The sequence below is a fragment of the Musca domestica genome, unplaced genomic scaffold (assembly GCF_030504385.1).
Source record: "Musca domestica strain aabys unplaced genomic scaffold, Musca_domestica.polishedcontigs.V.1.1 4, whole genome shotgun sequence".
In the NCBI taxonomy this organism is placed as follows: Eukaryota; Metazoa; Arthropoda; class Insecta; order Diptera; family Muscidae; genus Musca; species Musca domestica.
Window position 1 is genome coordinate 27,084,122 of NW_026712328.1, and position 15,684 is coordinate 27,099,805.

A 15,684-nucleotide genomic window follows, 5' to 3' on the forward strand; every position below is an offset into this window, starting at 1 on the left:
CGTTTGAATATTGTAATGGCTTATTAATAAAGTTGCCTATGCAGGTCCACGTCGTCGTTTAGACACTTAGATTTTAGTAGAATTATTAATGGATTTTATTTTTTTGAAAATTGCCAAATTCGTTCCAAATGGTGAAGGGTATTCAAAGGTCGGCCCGGCCGAACTTACAACTTTTTTACATGTTTTCGGTTTATGGTCGTTTTCGGTATTCGCAAAGTTGACCCGAGGTGGTGGAGATGCCAGAGGGTGTGGGCCAATATCTACCCTATTCACAATAGACATTGTGTTGATAGATATATTGAGATGTGCCGAGTTTGATTTAAAGAATAGGATGCTCATTTCGTGTTTTACGGGCTTCATGGCTATTCAAAATTTTGGTTGGAGTGTACATTCGAACTCTTACATTTTATGAGAGTTATAATTGTTCCAAATTTTGAATCTTTCTAGGCGAAAAATTTGATTTAGTGGACCGATATTGTCAATGGCACTAGTACAAATATTAGGATTTTTTGCATTGAATCGATTTGCACAAAATCGCATGGTCTGTTCTCTATTTATGAGTCTAATTATGTTCTTTGAAAATTTTGACTTTTTGTGGTGGAGGTATCAGATGGAGTGGACTGATGTTGCCGAACTTGATCTTACTTTGTCAATAATATTACGATATACAAAGTTTGGACCAAATAGGATACTCCCTTCGAGAGTTATCGTGCGCACTAGCCAAAGACTCTGTCCGTCTATGTATTTTTGTGAACTAAAAGCAGGTCGCATTTATAGTCCGATAAATATCAAGGATAAACCCTATTGATATTTATGATAAACGGTCCAAATTTTGATACAGCTCCCATATACATCCTCGTCTGATTCCAATTTTATTGTGCACCATGTTTAATATTCGTCCAATTAGGATGTATTCCGGCACATCCCACCGAATTCAGTCTACAAACAAGTACTGCACATTTGATGAAAATCTGTTCAGATATAGCTAGATCTTCCATATGTACGTTTCTTCCGATTTGGAAGTCCCTCCCATTCGTAATATGCAATCCACAACAATGACATTTGGTACCAGATATCAGATACAGGTCGAAAAAATCTCTGCCAAGTTTTATAAAGATCGGTTCAGACTTAAATATTTTCAATTTCTTCGGAATTCCTTCAATCCTTCCAAATGGTCAGGCTGAATCTAGCTTCCGAACGAATTAAAGTAGGTTGAAAAAAGTTTACTCAAGTGTGTGTTTGGTCTGCAGGACTTTTGGTATTGAAAATGGGCTATATAGGTCCAAGTTTAAGTATAGCCCCCATATAAAAGTACATCCCTATATTGCGTATTTTATACCCTCCACCATACATAGTATGGAGGGTATATTAAGTTCGTCATTTCGTTTGTAACACATCGAAATAATAATTTTAGACCCAACAAAGTATATATATTCTTGATCAGCGTAAAATTCTAAGACTATTTAGCCATGTCCGTCCGTCTGTTGTAATCCCGCTACAGTCAAAACGAATAAAGATAGGAAGCTAAAATTTTGCACAGATCTGTCTTTTGTCTGCAGACAGGTCAAGTTCGAAGATGGACTATATCGCTCCACGATATCGTATAGCTCCCATATAACGGTACCCCTCGATAACGGGGGTACCGTTATATGGAGGCTATATAACGGTACCCCCCGACATTCGTTATTTTGGTTATTTTACCCACATTTTTCAACGGAATTGTCTAAAATTCCACAAAAGGAGTTCCTTGTGGGTATTTTACCCCCTGCAAGGAAATTGTCTATATAGGCCCACGATATCGTATAGCCCCCATATAACGGTTCCCCCGATATCTGGTATTTTGATGATTTTAGCCACAATTTTCAACAGAGTTGTCTGAAATTCTTCATAAGGAGTTCTTTGTGAGCACTTTACCCCCTGAAAGAGAATTGTCTATATAGGTCCACGATATCGTATAGCCCCAATGTAACGTTAACCCCCGATATTCGGTATTTTGATGTTAACCACATTTTTCAACGGAATTGTCTGATAATCCACACAAGGAGTTCCTTATGAGTATTTCACCCCCTGAAAGAGAGTTGTCTATATAGGTCCACGATATAGTATATCCCCCATATAACGGTACCCCCCGATATTCTGTATTTTGATGATTTTAGCCACATTTCCCAGTGTAATTATCTGAAAATCCACATAAGGAGTTCCTTGTGAGTACTTTACATAGACATAGATTTGTCTATATAGGTCAACAATATCGTATATCCCCCATATATCGGCACCTTCCTATATTAGATATTGTAGAGATTTAAAAAAAATTTAATAGATTTTATTTTTTTGAAAATTTTCTAATTCGTTCCAAATGGTGGAGGGTATACAAAGTTCGGCCCGGCCGAACTTTGTTGTTATTCTTATTTCTTATTTTCTGCTACCTTTATATAGAACAAAATAGAATTTCCCCCCAAAAATAGCATTTTCTTCTTATGTAAAATCATCTGTTTTTCCAAGAGTAGTGCACCTTTGCCACCATATTTTTTTTTTTTTTTTTGATTCTTTTCTATTTTTTACGTGTTTTCGGGGCAGATGCAACACGTTGTGTTTGTTGCAAATCAACTGTGTCGTTTACATCACGATTGGCCACAATGAGGTCTATCTATTATGTACCAACCCAAAAGAACGAAAAAAATAAACGTCCATGCATCTGCTATGAAAGACTGGATAATGTAGCTGGTGCGCATGCGCAAAGCAACTTCGCACCATGAACAGTCCGGGCACAAAGCTCGTTTTCAATTGCATGAGCAAAGAGCAACAAGGAAACGAGTTGCAAAAGTGAAGCGAAAATGCAACAAAAACAGGTTCATGACCTTGACCATCATCCATGGCGGTGTTTGCAAACGCATAAAAACAACAACCACAACAATAACATTCACTGCACTTTATTTTTGCATGCCTAAAGAATAACGAATGTCTGTCCAATTGATGCGATCAACCATAGTGATTTTCAAATGAAAATGGAAATTTGTTTCTCGTTTTTATCTAATTTTATTAAAATTGTAATTGATTATGTTTGCGAAAGCTAAAAGTGAATTCTTATGGAATTTCAGCCATCAGGAAAAAGTTACATGATTTCTATACCTCATCGATGGATGGTTTGCTAATTTTGTCATTTCACTGTAAAGGCAAAAAAATTGAGTTATTCCCATGATACAATAAAGAGGGAAAACAGCTTATACCATAAATCTAGAGAAATACTGCCCTGAGGCCATGCCCACTTCCTGTCAGAATTATTCCAAATATATGCAACAAGTTGTTTGATATTTTTTTTTTACTTTTTAAATAGGTTAAATAGTTCGAAAGATGAATGAAATACCCAGATTTTATTTCAAAAACATAATCCAAACTGTCCCATCTTTCAACCTGCAATGTACCTTTCTTCCAATCATTGGTTTGGAACAGGGTTGGGCATATTGCACTAAATTTTTAGTGCACTAAGAATTAAATAATTAGTGGTAGTGCAAGTTTTAATTCCACTACCACCAAATGAACAGTGATAGTGAAATTATTAGTGCACTAAAAATACAGTGCATTATGCCCATCTCTGGTTTGGAAAATATTTGTTTTTATTTGTGAAAACAATTAAAAGTATTGTAATTAGTAAAATTTTGTAATCATACAAAACCTATGGTCGCACGTTCAAATGCCGGCCCCAGCAAACAAACAAAAAACCAGTAAGGAAAGGTCAAAAGTCGGGTGGTACCCTACACCACTGTGCGTATTCAGAAGAGCTCCCGTAACAAAAAGTATATATTGGGAATTTATGTGAAGTAGATCGTACCACGGTACAAAGAAATTAAAGTAGGACACTGCAACCAATCGGTTTTATTTCTTTAATTGGCCTGGATTAACATGCCAAATTATTTTGTGTATATGTATGTTCTTTTGAATCATATGAAAATTGATGAGAAAATATTCAAATTCAATTGTAATCAAAATGCGTATTTCAAGGTATGTATGGACAAAAATTACATTTTTTGTAGTGAAATAATTCTTTAGGGAAATATAGATCATAATTTTGAAAAGAAATGTAGACTTTTCATTCAATGTTAGCGTTTTTTCTGAATATATTCAAGGTTTGGCAGTGCAAATAAAGAGGTGCAGCGTATTGTGCGGACCTGTATCACACGCCGGGCAGGCGTTCATCTTTGTCAATTCGTGCCCAATACGCGTTGAGACGACTGCACCGTCCTGACCATAATTGCGACAAAACTACCCTGGTTTGTCTTGGCAACCGATATCTTCAGCTGCGGATGTAGGTGGACTTTAAGGACGGCATTCATGCTGTAATTGTTGCCAGGCCTGCCTGATAGGCTTCTTGATCTAGAGACACTCTCATATAGCGTTGGAAATCCCTCTCTATATCATGTACAGGGTTAGATAAAAACAAGTAAAAAAGCATTAAGTTCGGCCGGGCCGTACTTTGAATACCCTCCACCATTTGAAACTAATTAGAAACTTTTCAAAAAATAAAATCCTTAAAATATTCAGTTAAAATCTTTAAAATACCTAATATCGGAAGGTACCTAATATCGGGGGGTACCGTTATATGGGGGCTATACGATATCGTTGACCTATATATATAATTCTCTTCCAAGGGATAAAGTACCCACAAGGTATTCCTTTTGTGGATTTTCAGAAAATTCCGTTAAAAAATGTGGGTAAAATCATCAAAATACCGATATCGGGGGGTACCGTTATATGGGGACAAAAGAGGGATCTGTGCAAAATTTTAGCTTCCTATCTTAATTCGTTTAGACTGTAGCGTGATTACAACAGACGGACAGAGGGACGGACGGACGTAAGGGGCTAAATCGTCTTAGAATTTTACGCTGATCAAGAATATATATACTTTGTTGGGTCTAAAATGATTATTTCGATGAGTTACAAACGGAATGACGAACTTAATATACCCTCCATACTATGTATGGTGGAGGGTATAACAAGTATAAAAGCATTAAGTTCGGCCGGGCCGAACTTTGAATACCCTCCACCAATATCGGGGGGACCGTTATATAGGGGATATACGATATCGTGGACCTATATAGACAATTCTCTTTCCCCCTACACAGAAGGGACTTCTTGTGTGGAATTCCAGACAATTCCATTAGAAAATGTGGCTAAAATAATCAAAATGCCGAATATCGGAGGGTACCGTTATATGGGGGCTATACAATATCGTGGACCGATATAGCCCATCTTCGAACTTGACCTGCCTCCAGACAAAAGACAGATCTGTGCAAAATTTTAGCTCCTATCTTAATTCGTTTTGACTGTAGCGTGATTACAACAGACGGACGGACATGGCTAAATCGTCTTAGAATTTTACGCTGATCAAGAATATATATACTTTGTTGGGTCTAAAATTATTATTTTGATGAGTTACAAACGGAATGACGAACTTAATATACCTTCCATACTATGGTATGGTGAAGGGTATAAAAACTGCAACAAAGTCAAATGCCATAATTTTTACATTTTTTTAAAATTTTATTGAATGAAAGCAAAAAATGTAGGAAATAGCATCGCTTTTAGAATAAGTTTAGATTTGTTCGAATTGGTCACCTCTGGCACGAATTATGGCCTTCAAACGGCAAATGAAACCGTCACACGCTGCCCAAATGATGCTCTGCGGTATTTTGGCCCATTTCCGGCGAAGCGCTTGCTTGAGGTGATTGAAACTTTGGTATTTTTAGTGCCAACCTTGCTTTCCAAAATACTTAGACACAATAGTCCAACCGATTGGTATCCGGAGATTTTGGTTCGCTGGAAATGAAGCGAGGAACCTCATTTTGTAACCTTTCTTGGATGGTGCGCGACGAGTCCTCTTGGAATGTCCAAGGTCTGCGGCCAAAATGTTTGCGTGCCCAAGGCTTTAATACACCCTCCAGAATATTTTCGCGATAATATTCGGCATTTATTCTGATCTGACAGTGGTCGATTAATATGAGCGGAGGGCGATTATCGGTTGTTATGGCGGCCCACACCATCACCATGGCCGGCGCTTGAGTTCTGGTGGCCAACCGAAGGTGCAGATTTTCAGCTGGCCTTTGGGTAAGTAACACAATCTTTTTGCTTATTTACAAACTGCTGGACAACGAATGTTCTCTCATCGGAGAAAACCAAATTCGACAGTTCACCACTTTCGGCCAAGCTAAGCTACTCTTTAGCTCTTTTGAGTCTATTTTCTTAGTGTTGCGGTATAAGTTCTTGCACTCTTTGGAATATCAATAGCTTTAGCCCGAGCTCATTTTTCCATATTTGCCGAATGGAACATTGCGATATGTTCCGACATTTGTTGCCTTCATTCAATAAAACTAAGAAAAAAACGTAAAGAATATGGCGTTGGACTTTGTTGCATTTGTTTCATTCGGCAGTTCACCACGTTCGGCCAAGCTATGCAACTCTTTAGCTCTTTTGAGTCTATTTTCTTAGTGTTGCGGTGTAAGTTCTTGCACTTTTTGGAATATGAATAGCTTTAGCCCGAGCTCATTTTTCAATATTTGCCGAATGGAACATTGCGATATGTTCCGAAATTTTTTGCCTTCATTCAATAAATTTAAGAAAAAACGTAAAAATTATGGCGTTTGACTTTGATGCAATTGTTTTATCTCACCCAGTTTGGTGGTCCTTCCACATGTTCAAGGAAATGCGGATGCAGAATCAGAAGGACTCTTAGATTTCTACAAATAATTTGCACTCCCACCTGACAAAATTGGATGCCCGCCAGAATATACGGAATTTTTTTTCCTAACTTCCTGATATACATGCCAATAAAAAAATCCCATAAACTTGAAGACTGCTCCTTCAAAACAATGTATTTGACAATTTGGATTCCATATGTTCACATTGACATTCAACATTTCAGTTTTTTCTTTATTGTTTTCGGTATATTTTTTTTTCATTAAGATACCACAGCAGTCGTCCAGCTGAAACAAGGAAGTATATTTCTAGATATTTTGTAATTTTTTGTTCTAAAATTTTCGCTAGAAAAACAATAAAGCGACTATTGTTTTTCTAGTTCAACAAAAAACACGAACATCAACATTTAGAAATTCTAAATATCTTTAGTTGACCAATGTAGAACGAACCGGCCACGAGATGAGCAAATGTCTTCCAACAACCGTTGACATCTTACAAAAGTTGCTGGCTGACAAGGACATGCCACAAGTGGCTAAATTATGTGCGTTGTCTCGTTGCCATCGTTGTTGGGGGGTTTGACGATGGTTTTGTTCTTAAAAAACAAGAATTTCTATAATTTTAATGCGCCAGACCAGATCACAATGGATAAATCTAAGGTGACAGCACAAAGGAGATGACCACCTCTGCGGCGGCAACAGAAAAAACGAGGGGAAACTGGAAAATGTTCATCTTCTTATCCGTGTTTTGTTTTTTGTTATAATCCATTTGGACATTTTTATGAATCATATACAGATATAATGCCGTCAATGCAGTTGAGCACAAAAATTATAATTTAAGTGAAACAAGTAAAAAAATTCAAATGCGAAATGAGGAAGAATATGTCAGATCCAATGAAACAAGTTTTGATGATTTTTCGTATTTGAGATTTCCGTAAACAATGTTTTATTTTTTTGGGAAACATTTTTGAAGGTGGAATTTTTTCCCCCACAGGTATTTTTTGAATATGGCACAGCGTTTTGGCATCGTACAACATTTTATAATAGCGTTTCGATATATGATTCGACCAATATTGTGCACATATTGTGAATTTGCGAATCTTAGGAAAAATACAGTTTTTAATTTGAACAAGTTAAAAAGCAGTAAGTTCGGCCGGGCCGAACTTTTAATACCCTCCACCGCTTGCAACGAATTTGGAAATTTTTAAAAAATAAAATCCTTAAAAAATTCTGTTAACATTTTAAAAATACCGAATATAGCCGTTATATTGGGGTCTATACGACGTGGACATACATAGGCATTGTTTGTCATAAGCCATTACCATATTCAAATTCGAAACTTGAAACAAACGGTGAATAATGTAGCTAAAATCATCAAAATATCGTATATAAGGAGGTGCCGTTAAATTGGAGCTGTGCGAAGGCCTGGACCAGCATAGACAATTTTCTGTCACAGGCTGTAGCATCCATTACGAACTTCATATACCACATCTCAAACAATTTCGGTGGGTATTGTACCTAAAATCGTCAAAATACGGAATATAGGGAGTTACTGGTATATGGGGCCTATACGAAGACCTGGACCCGCACAGACAATTTTCTGTAACAGACTGTAGTTCTCATAACGAACTTCAAATACCAACAATTCCGGTGAATAATGTCGCTAAAATCATCAAAATACCGAATATAGGGAGGTACCGTTATATGGGGGCTATACGAAGGCGTGGACCTGCACAGACAATTTTCTGGCATGGGCTGAAGTATCCATTACGAACTTCAAATGCCAACTTTGAAACGATTCCGGTAAATAATGTCGCCTAAATCATCAAAAATACCGAATATCGGGGGTACCGTTATATAGGGGCTATACGAAGACGTGGACCTACACAGATTATTTTCTGTCTTAGGCTGTAGTATCCATTACGAACTTCAGATGTCAAATTTGAAACAATTCTGGTGAATAATGTCGCTAAAATCATCAAAATACCGAATGTCGGGAGGTACCGTTATATGGGGGCTATATGATAATTTGGGCCTACATGGCCCATTTACGAACTTAACCTGCCTACTGGCAAAATATACATGTGTGCAAAGTTTTTGCCTTCTATCTCAATTTGTTGGAAAGATAGCGTGATTACAACAGACAGACGGACAGACAGACAGACAGACGGACATGGCTAAATCGTCTTAGAATTTTACGCTGATCAAGAATATATATACTTTGTTGGGTCTGACATGAGTATTTCGAGGAGTTACAAACGGAATGACAAAATTAATATACCCTCCATAGTATGGTGGAGGGTATAAAAAAGGTGAAAAGTCGGGCGGGGCCGACTATAAAATAGCTACACCACTACGGAAAACCTACACGACTTTTCTTAATGCTATTTATCGAACTGGCTTAGAACAGTAATTATTGGGAATCAGAAGGGAGGTATATCCAACTCTGAATCGATTTCCACCAAATTTGACCGAGGCATTTGTACCTCTCGTACTAAATAACATTGCTATAGAGTACATGGTATGACTTCGGGAAGGTCTGTATTATATTAAGGGCAAAAAATGTTTGTGGACCAAGTTTCCACAAAAGTCGTATTTGCTTCTAGGAGAAATTCAATTGAATGTACAAAAATCTGTTAAATTTGGGATGATTTGGGGCACAATAACCGTGAAATCGGATGAAGATATGACAGAAGCCTTATCCAAATCTGAAACGATCTCGATAAAATTTGGAAAGGGTATTTCTGAGCTGGATGTAATATCTTTTCCCGAATATCGTTGTTATTATGACCGCGAAACAAGTAAAAAAACGAAACAAGTAAAAAAACAATAAGTTCGGCCGGGCCAAACTTTTAATACCCTCCACCTTAGGGTAAAGGAAACATTAGAAAAAATGTTGCAAAAACCATTAAAATGCCGAATATCGGGAGGTATCGTTATATGGGGGCTATACCAAATCGTGGACCTACTCATGCAATGTTTCGCCAACGGAGCTAGAACACATTATGACCTACAAATGCCAATTTTCAGACAAATTCGTGAAAAAATGTGGCAAAAATCATCAAATTACCGAATATCGGGCGGTACCGTTATATGGGGGCAATACCAAATCGTGGACCTACACATGCAATGTTTCGCCAACGGAGCTAGAACCCATTATGACCCACAAATACCAATTTCCAGTGGAAAAATGTGGCATAAACCATCAAAATACCAAATATCGGGAGGTGCCGTTGTATGGGGGATATACCAAATCGTGGACCCATACATGCAATGTTTCGCTACCGGAGCTGGAACCAATTATGAGCAACAAATACCAATTTTTAGACAAATCCGTGAGAAAATGTGGCAAAAATAATCAAAATACCGAATATCGGGAGGTACCTTTATATGGGGGCTATACCAAAACGTAGACGTATACGTGCAATGTTTTGCCACACGTACAGGGACCCGTTATGACCTACAAATACCAATTTTCAGACAAATCTGTTAAAAAAAATGTGGCATATAGTAGCGTTATATGGGGACTATGCCAGAACGTGGACCAATATATCTCATTTTCAATACCAACTATCCCAGACACAGTCAATCTTTATAAAATTTGTCGGAGGTATATTTAATCTGTATCTGGTATCTGGTACCAGATATCATTATTATGGAGATAGCATGTAAGAGACAAAAAAAAAATAAGCAAAGGCTATAGCCGTGCGTGGCCGATACTGTGATACCCTAGAACACTGCAATATTAAAAGCCATCTTATGTCAAAATCGAATTTGGAAAATTTCGCTTTTGAAGTTATGTCATAGAGCCCTGCACAGATGTTATCCTTAGCTTTTTAATCGGGGCTTTTCACACGAAAGTTGGGGACCATTTTACAGCTAAATATAATCCAATTGTTATTCTTTCTCATACAAAATTCCGAGTCGATTGGTTTTCAATTACGACCTCCAGCACGACTGTAAAATAAGGAAAATATTAATTTTTTGGTCCATTTCAACCCCTAAATGTTTTGTGATCATCTCCAAAAACAATTTACTTTATATAGACAAATTTTCTATACATCCGATATGTTGGCTATCAGCATCACTGTAATGTGACTATTTAAAGTATTTGTGATTTGTCCGGGTTAAAAAAATATTCGCGGTTTTGTGGAAACTTGCGAATTTTTTTGACATAAAAGTTATAGTGTATTTTACCCGCTAAATATTCTCTGATGACTGGCCAAGTTAGTAGTCCCTAACCTAAACTCCAACTCCATGCAATATTCCGTCGATTGATTTATAATTGTGGCCGGTAAAACAACAGCAAAATCAAGCAATTTTTCAACCCCTAAATATTTTGCGATCATCTTCTAAAACAATAGGTTCTATTCTGACTCTAACCCCACCTACAGTGTATTGTAGTCGAATGTGCCAAAATCCATATTAGTTGGGTTAATACTGTAAATTTGGTGTCAAGTAAAATTGAAATCAGGCGAACGGACGGACGGCGAATATCTCATCGAATACTGGGAGGTACCGTTATATTGGGGGCTATGTGAACATGTATGTACAGGAAATTTTTTTTCAGAAAACCCGCAGCAGAGGCACTGTTTGGTACGGATTTTTGTGCAGAGACATAATTAGAAGCACCTTAAGCTCCGCATGTTAACAATTGCCGCATTTGGGACAAAGAACGCATATATTGAAAAGCCGATGCACCCAAAAAGAGGCTCTGTTTGGTGAGGATTTTAGTCCAAATGCATAATTGGGGCATTCACGTAATCGGGCATTACGTAATCGGGCCACGTTGAACGGATTTTTGTTCAAAAAAAAAATGAAGAGGTGGATATCGACAATAACTGATTTTAAAAGGACGGTGCTACGTGTTGGTTGTCGTCAAATCAGGAATATAACTTTATGAGCTTTTCTTGGTTTCAAACCTATAAAAATTAAGATTTTATGTCATTCGCCTCCAGAAAACTTTGTCAGAGCTGTTAGTTTTTGTATAGTCCTCGAACGACGTTTTATTTTGAGTCAGAAAAACCAACTGTAATTTTTTACGAATTTAACGCCCAATTCTACTGAAAATGTACAATGATAATCTTCCACCAGAGTTATAACAAAATTTCATTTCAGATTATATAAAAATCGTAAGAACTACAAAATATAAATTTGGCAGTGAAGGGATATCAAAAAGAAAAATTGTTATCGTGTGATTACATGAGATTACCTTGTTAATTGTACCATGGTAAAATTAACAAGTAAAAAAACATTAAGTTCGGCCGGGCCAAAATTTTAATACGCTCCACCTTAGGGTAAAGGAAACATTAGGAAAAATGTGACAACAACCATTAAAATGCCGAATATTGGGAGGTATCGTTATATGGGGGCCATACCAAATCGTGGACCTACACATGCAATGTTTCGCCAACGGAGCTAGAACCCATTATGACCCACAAATACCAATTTTTAGACCAAGCCGCGAAAATATGTGGCAAAAATTATCAAAATACCGAATATCGGGAGGTACCGTTATATATCGGTACTATACCAAAACGTGGACCTATAATTACAATGACTCGCCACACGAAATGAGACCCATCAATTTTCAGAGAAATTCGTGAAAAATGTGTTAAAAATCATCAAAATACAGAATATTGGGAGGTACCGTTATATGGGGACTATACCAGAACGTGGACCGATATATCTCATTTTCAATACCAACCATCCTAGACACAATACCAATTGCTCTGCTAAATTTTGGCGCTCTACGTCAAATAATGTGGGCTGTATCGTGATTTCAAGGGACAGAGAGACAGACGGACATCTTTAAATCGACTTAGAATTTTATGCTGATTATGAATATATATACTTTATGGGGTCTACGACGAATATTTAACGATGTTACAAACGGAATAACAAAGTCAATATACCCTCCTTTCCAAGGTGGAGGGTATAAAAATAGTTTTTGTTCCAATCTAAATTTCAGTCAAATATGAAAAATAGTTAATTTTTTTCCAGTGCTTTACATAAATCTGTCTTTAACGTATTTAATAATTTTTCCAAAATTATTAGGATTGGTCATTGTTCCCAAATGAATTATTTTGAATAACACACCCTTGTCAAACTATTTTAAACGATTTGTTATCGCGTCATTAAGACGGCCATACAAATATGTGACAGTATAAGTTTAGGTTTGAATGTTTGTCTGTGAGAGAGAGAGAGAGAGATAATCTCTCACTAGTTATGAGATTCATGGAATTGAGTCGAAAAAACACTATTAATGTCAATTAAAAATGTAATTATCATAGTGTGCGAATTAATAAAAAAAAAAACTTGTGAGAGAATAGAACTCTCATTACAAAACAAAAAATGAGACTCACCAATACACTGGAAGGAATATTAATTCACCTCCTCCTCACTTTTCTTAAGAGTCGTTGCGTTTTTTAGGCAGAAAGAATTCACTCAAGTCGCATGCGATTCTTTCTTCTCTTCCTTTTCACTCAATTCTGAGAGTAAGTTGCACTTGCAGCGGCACACCAACATTCATTCACATTTAAGGTTAATGCAACATGCTCAATTTGTTGTTTCTTTTATTGTACTCTACTTTTTTATTCTGATATTTTGCCACGGTATATGAAGGGAAGTTTAAAAAGAACGAACATACACACACATGCACACACACACACACTTTTTACCAGAGGTTGTAAGTGTCTCCCTTTACCGCGCTTGCACAAGAAACAAAAACAGGGATACCATGCGATGCAATCGAACCAAGCGACGAACCTTCCAACATAAACACTGTTGAGACCGAGAACCGAATGTGAAGAAAGATGTAAAAAATAGAATTCGAATTAAAAAACGTATACGCTCCCACTCTCGCACAAATACACTCACGCTCGCCTAGAACCAGCTCGGACAGAGAGCTCGAAACAATGCAAAAAAACGCAATTGCTGTTGTTGCTGTTTTTCTTACAACTTAACCGCACAGTTTTGTTGTGTTGATGTAGGTGATGATGATGTTGGTGGTGGCGATGGTAGTGGTGCTGGGTTTTACTTTATGACGTTAGTACAACGTATGATCCCCCAAACCAAAATGTTGTTCGGCCGTCAGTCACTGACGTTCATCATTCGAGTATGGCGGCGTTGGTGGGGCCACCATCACATCTATCCGCTGCAGTTCAGAAGCTGTTGTTCTGTCCAGAAACAAACTAACGTCTCTTCGGCTGTTTCGTATGTTCGAGGGGGAGAATAAGTTCTTAACCGCAAAAAATACAAAATATACCGAAAAGCCAAAAACAATCCAAAATTATATACGGTTATTTCTTTTTTTTTAAATTTGAACAAGATTTGTGGTCTTCAGACCCGAAAACGATGAAGAAGAACAACAAAACAAATAGGCAAAACACTCCGAACTACTATGTATGTCAATAGAAAACAACGAATTTGTTAAATACTCTACGGATTATGAAGGAGACGCAATGTTTGTGATGTGACGTGACGTGACGAAACGAGTCGGGATGAGACCAAAAAAAACACAACAGAACGGCAAACAATGCCAGAACGTAGCTCAACGTGTACGAATGCAACTGAATAGCAAACTGAGCTCATTGCCTCGTTGCACATGCAGTTTTCGTCGTCGAAGTTGTGTTTTGGTTTGCTTTTTTAATATTTTTTGTTCGCTACGACGTTCTCGGCGCTGTTGTTTATTTTTTTCCTTTTTGCCTTTGGTCGAACTTTTCATTTCATACAGCCAGTCGTCTGTTCTACTCAGCTGGGTTGGCTGGCCGGTTGCAGTGTGGTAGTGTAGTTTATTCTCAATTACACAGCCTGGCTGGCTGGCTGACTGACTGACACTTCACAAATTCAATTGGCGTTGTAAAAAAAACAATACCCATTGCAATATATTGTCAAGTCTCTTTACGAATAAACAGTGACAAAATATTGAGTATTAAAATAACTCAAAAAAATATATACTCTTGATAAACCCCACTACTACCCCCTTGCTCTCTTTTGAATAGTTTTGCCATAGCTCTATAATAGTAGTCAATTAAATTCGTTGTCGTTCGCAATTAGCACGTGTATGTGCCTACGTTTATATGTTTGTGTGTAAAAGGAGAGGGAAATGCGTCGCTTAGCTAATTCTACTAAATTTATAAACATAACCTAACATATTTTAAATTACTCAAACTAAGATCATGGTGATTGAGATGAAGGGTATATATTACTTTGACTATTCATTTGTAATCGACAATAATTTTCATCTTATACTCCAAAATCAGATTATATAACATCAGGGTACACGGTATATAAAAAATATATACCTTCATTTAAAGTTAGTACAGATATGTTCAATTTAGGAACTTTACCTGCTTACTAGCAATATACATATACATATGTGAAAATTTGTAACCCTTTCTTTAAAATCGCTCTATCGACATCGAGTTCTAGGCTTATTAAAAATATAAACATTTAGTAGGGTCTTATATGAATATTCAGAGGAGTTTCGTACGGAATGAGTAAATTTGTATCTCCTCTATAGAATGGTGGAGGGTAAAAAAGGAAAACTTTTATTTTGGGAACCAGAAAATATTTTAGGAACAAGGTGAGATAAAAAACTGCAACAAATTTAAATGCCAAAATTTTTACATTTTTTTTAAATTTATTGTTTAAAAGCAAAGAATGTCGGAAATAGCATTAACTTTTAAATAAGTTTAGATTTGTTCGAATTGGCCACCTTTGGCCAATGAAACTGTCACACGCTGCCCGAATGTTGCTCTGTGGTATTTTGGCCCATTCCCGGCGAAGCGTCTGCTTGAGGTGATCGATACTTTTGTATTTTCAGTGCTTTCCAAAGTACTCCAAACACAATAGTCCAACGGATTGGTATCCGGAGATTTTAGTGGCGCTGGAATTGAAGCGAGGACCCACATTTTGTAACCATTCTTGGGTGGCGCGTGCTGAATGCGATGGTGCGGGGTCCTGTTGGACTGTCCAAGGTCTGCGGCCAAAATGT

The 15,684-nt window shown here is 37.2% G+C and overlaps 1 protein-coding gene across 1 annotated transcript in view; it reads right to left on the minus strand.

Annotated features, from left to right (window-relative positions):
• Positions 1-14,863, minus strand: part of LOC101898716 (mushroom body large-type Kenyon cell-specific protein 1) — a 387,162-nt gene extending 372,299 nt beyond the window's left edge. The window contains exon 1 of the mRNA XM_059126942.1: positions 13,052-14,863. The gene's annotated coding sequence lies outside the window, so the exon portion shown is untranslated. The remainder of the gene's footprint in view (positions 1-13,051) is intronic.
• Positions 14,864-15,684: the final 821 nt, after the last annotated feature.